Below are 4,500 nucleotides of genomic sequence, written 5' to 3' on the forward strand. Positions count from 1 at the left end.
AATAGTACTTCTTTTGTACCACTGTTATAACAATAAATGACATAATGGATGAAGTGTTTAGCAAAGTGCTTTTATGAAGTTGACTAAGAAAATACTGGCTCTTATGATTAGCAGAAGCTCTTTTTTCCCAGAATTTTACAAATATGGAATACTATAATTTTTTTCTTATTGTGAACCTTTTCCGGATTCTATTCTTTTGCATTATGATGTATCATATATATTTATGTAATTATTAGTCACCTATCAGTGTAAGGCAACTAATTCGAGTCCTTCATATCTGAAAGCCTGTATCCAATTTAACTATATACACACAGGCAAGAAGCCAATTTCCTCATATAAATATGGTTCTTCATTGTGAAGCTATCTACTTTCTCTTCCATGTCTTTCATGGACTCTTTTCATGTCTCACATCTCTAGAACCATCACAAAAAAATTACTGTGTTTATGAAATTGAGCCAAAAAACCCAGAGTTTCACCCAAAGAAGTTTCTACAATGTGACCTCCTGTTTGCAAACTTTATGTCTCTCTGTTTAACTGGAATGCTTTTAAACTTATGGCTCAGAAAAATAAAATCTGAGCCCAGAAAGTACCACATATAAATTTCACATTTCTTTTTAAATGGAAGTCTGATTTTACTTTCAGTGTATTTTTACCTTATGTAGAGATTTGCAATTGGATGGTTTCCTTGTCAGGAACAATGAAAGACTATTTCTAGGATAGCCTGATGCCCAAGATAGGGCATTATTTAACTCTGTATTCTAAATCTGAAATAAATATCATAATGAAACATTAAAAAATTCCTTACTCCTTTTGACAAGGATAGCTAGCTTAGTTTACCCTTTTTTCATTTATAGGTTAGAGTTTAATAACTCTAAAGACTAGGGGCGCATGGGTGGCTCATTCCCTTAAGCGTCTGACATCAGCTCAGGTCATGATCTTATAGTTGGTGAGTTCAAGCTCTGCGTTGGTCTCTGTGCTGACAGCTAAGGGCCTGGAGACTGCTTTGGATTCTGTGTCACCCTCTCTCTCTGCACCTCCCCCACTCACGCTCTGTCTCTCTCTCAAAAATAAACAAACATTAAGAGAATATTAAGAAAAAAAAGAACTCTAAAGGATAGAAGTAACTACAAATGAATACAGATAATTGTAGAGAACACTACCTAGCTCTTTTTCAGTATCTCCTTTTTGTCAAACTATCATTTCACTGTTTTAATAAATCATATACATTTATTAATGAAAAATTATTTCATTCTAATATTTTATTTTAATCTTATTTTTGGTCTTTTAAAATCTCATAGATTGTTAAACTACTCAGAAGCAGATTTCTTCCATCAGATTGGCTTTACCTGAGGTAAAATTTTACCTGACTTTAAAATGCAATAGTATGCTCACTCAACTAGTATTTATTAAATTGATAAGAACAGATACTACACTTGATCTTAGCCAAAAGGCCAAGAAGTGACTCAACTAATATTTATCACTTCATAGTTTGCACACCTCTTTCAAATGTATGCTGCAACAAACACAAAGTTCAGAGACTTGCAGTGATTACATGAATATGTGAATCCTCTGTTTTGATTATCATTCTATCTGCAGGTCTACAGAATGCCGGGACATAATCATAGTAGGTGCTCAATAAGCTGGAATGAATGGATAAACACTATTGTAAACAGTTAGTAGTGAAGCCAGGAATTGAACCGAGATTTTCTATCTCAAACTTGCATTATTTCTATTATGGCATACTGTGGAAATTTTCACTTTCTTGCTATGAAGACTGGCTGATTACACAAGTGTGAATAAGAACATGATTGTCTCAATATGGAAAATAGTCCTTTTAGAACGGTTTTAAAGACATTCTGCCTGTAATTCTAGAACTAAACGAAGTCAATTCAATAAAACTAACTGTAGACAAAGAGGCATGATTTAAGATCAGAAAACTTTGGTTAATATACTTATTACTTGGCAAACTCTTTTCAAGCCTTGTACACACAGAGCTATAAAACAGAAAGAGATTTCAAAAGATAAGATTCTATGAGGTATTATTTAAAATGTAATTAGCAATTTTTATATTTTTAAATGGACTTGATACTTGAAAGTCATGTCATGAATAAATAAATCATTTTAACTAGTTGTCACTGAGTGTTCATATAGACACACAGGGATCTCTTCTCAGCTTCTGAGATCTGGCCACGAGCTTCATTTCAAAGGATTCCTTCTGGAAACACCATCATTTCATTTTTATTTTGAATGAAAAAATAAGCACATTTGTATGAAAATATATTAAATTGCCTTTCTAATCTGTTTATAGATGTATATGTATGGAAATATAAAATTTGGAAAGCAATTTTATAATATCTATATTTCATTCTAGAAAATAAAAAGGCTAGTTTTATTTATTTTTATTTATTTTTTTAATGTTTTATTCATTTTTGATACAGAGAGAGACAGAGCATGAGAGGGGGAAGGGCAGAGAGAGAAGGAGACAGAACTGGAAGCAGGGTCCAGGCTCTGAGCTAGCTGTCAGCACAGAGCCTGACGCGGGGCTTGAACCCATGAACGTGAGATCTGACCTGAGCCAAAGTTGGAGGCTTAACCGACTGAGCCACCCAGGCGCCCCAAAAAGGCTAGTTTTAAATACAGGTTCTCATTATAAGACTGAATTTATAGTTCCTGCAAACTATGGATGTATTTAAGCCTATGAGGTAGAATACTATTCAGAAATAATTATGCATTCTTCAGTTCCATAATAAGGTAAAATCCATATTCTTATTCATTTTATTTCTAATAAATGTGCTAAAATGATACTGATGTTTTCCAAGAGAAAGCTTATTTCACATGAATAAGTCATTGCCCAAGCTTGCTATTATGCCCTTTGTGTCAAGGCTTGCTCTTAATCTCCCAGTCTTTGAGAAAATGTAACCTTCCTAGTGACACTTTTTCTGATCACCTGGTTGGTCCATAGCCTTTGCCCTGATTAATTTTTTCCATAAGACTGGTCACAAACTGACATAAATGTATATTTTGTTTATTTATTTTTAATCACCTCTGCCAGCCTGACCACTCTCTTTAGAATGTAAGCTACATGAAGGTCAAACACTTTTGTTTTGTTTTCTTTTCTTTCATTGCTGTCTCCAGAGTCTATAAAAGTACATGTTATAGAGCAGGTAATCTAGAATATTTGTTGAATGGATTAATTACACCATTTGTGCTATTCAGTAGGCTTTGGAAAATACTTTTGGTTATTGTGATAACTTCATTAGAGAAAGGTTACCAAATCATGAGTGAACATAAATACTATAAGCATAAAATTAATCAGCAAACATTATGCTAATTAAAATTATATTCAGTCTCATCTTTGATGAGCAGGTAGCTGGTCAGACTAAATAGTATTACATTCGATAGCTATAAAAGGGCAATGATTAAAAAAAGTAAATAGTGTAATTGTGGTATTAAGAGATTGTTTTTTGGCTTATTTGTTTTGTTTTTCTCAGTTGGATGTATTTCACATAGCATAATACCCTCTAAGTGCATGTATGGTGTCACAAATGGCAAGATGTTATCCTATTTTATGGCTGAGTGATATTCCATTTTTGTGTGTGTTTAATATATATGTACATTTTCCTTCAACATTAGTATCTTTGTTTTTTAAGTTCTACATATAAGTGAAATCATATGGTATTTATCTTTCAAATCTTATTGACTTATTTCACTTAGAATTACACCCTTTAGGTACATCCATTGCTGCAAATGTCCACATCTTACACTTTTCATGGCTCAGTAATACTCAGTGTGTGTGTGTGTGTGTGTGTGTGTGTGTACACCATCTTTAACAATTCTACTATTGATGGATATGTTACTAATTGAAATTTTACTTCTTTAGTTACCAGTAAGATTGCACATCTCTTCAAATGGCTATTGGCTATTTGCCATACACCTGTGATGCTTGTGTGTATCCATTTCCCATTTTTCTAAAATAATAATTTTTGACTTAAAAAAATGTATGCTCAGTTTCTGGGAAGACACTTTTTTGCTGCTTAATAATATAATTAACTGCTATAAAACAATTGTTTTCATATAGAAAAGTGAATGCAATCTGTTGCTAAAACTAATTTACTTGTTACAAATTAATCTCTCTCTCTCTTTCTTCTGTCTCTTGTAGATATCTCAAATACATGGCCACATCTCACTCCCTTTCTCTGAAATCATTTACCAAGGGAACTGGGCTGATTTCCATCTCTTTACATTTGGCCTAAATTTTCTCTCCCTTCAAGATTCTATAAAAGACACCAGGCTCATTTCCTGCTATTTATACTCTGAATGTGTAAGTATAGCATATGTGTTGTGTCTTTAAAAGTATTATAGGGACCTTGCACACTTCCTCAACAGCACTTTATAACATAGCGGCAAATACTCAACACCTTCCCTCCTTCCACATTGACTTCATATTAGATAAATAATTGTCTTTCCCTCCCTCCTTCTCTCCCTCTCTCTTTCCTTTTC

General features: G+C 33.2%; 1 pseudogene; it reads right to left on the reverse strand.

The window, feature by feature from the left end:
* Positions 1-1,297: 1,297 nt before the first annotated feature.
* On the reverse strand, positions 1,298-1,463 carry LOC115303290 (annotated as a pseudogene).
* Positions 1,464-4,500: the final 3,037 nt, after the last annotated feature.

The sequence above is a fragment of the Suricata suricatta genome, chromosome 9, assembly GCF_006229205.1.
Source record: "Suricata suricatta isolate VVHF042 chromosome 9, meerkat_22Aug2017_6uvM2_HiC, whole genome shotgun sequence".
NCBI lineage: Eukaryota > Metazoa > Chordata > Mammalia > Carnivora > Herpestidae > Suricata > Suricata suricatta.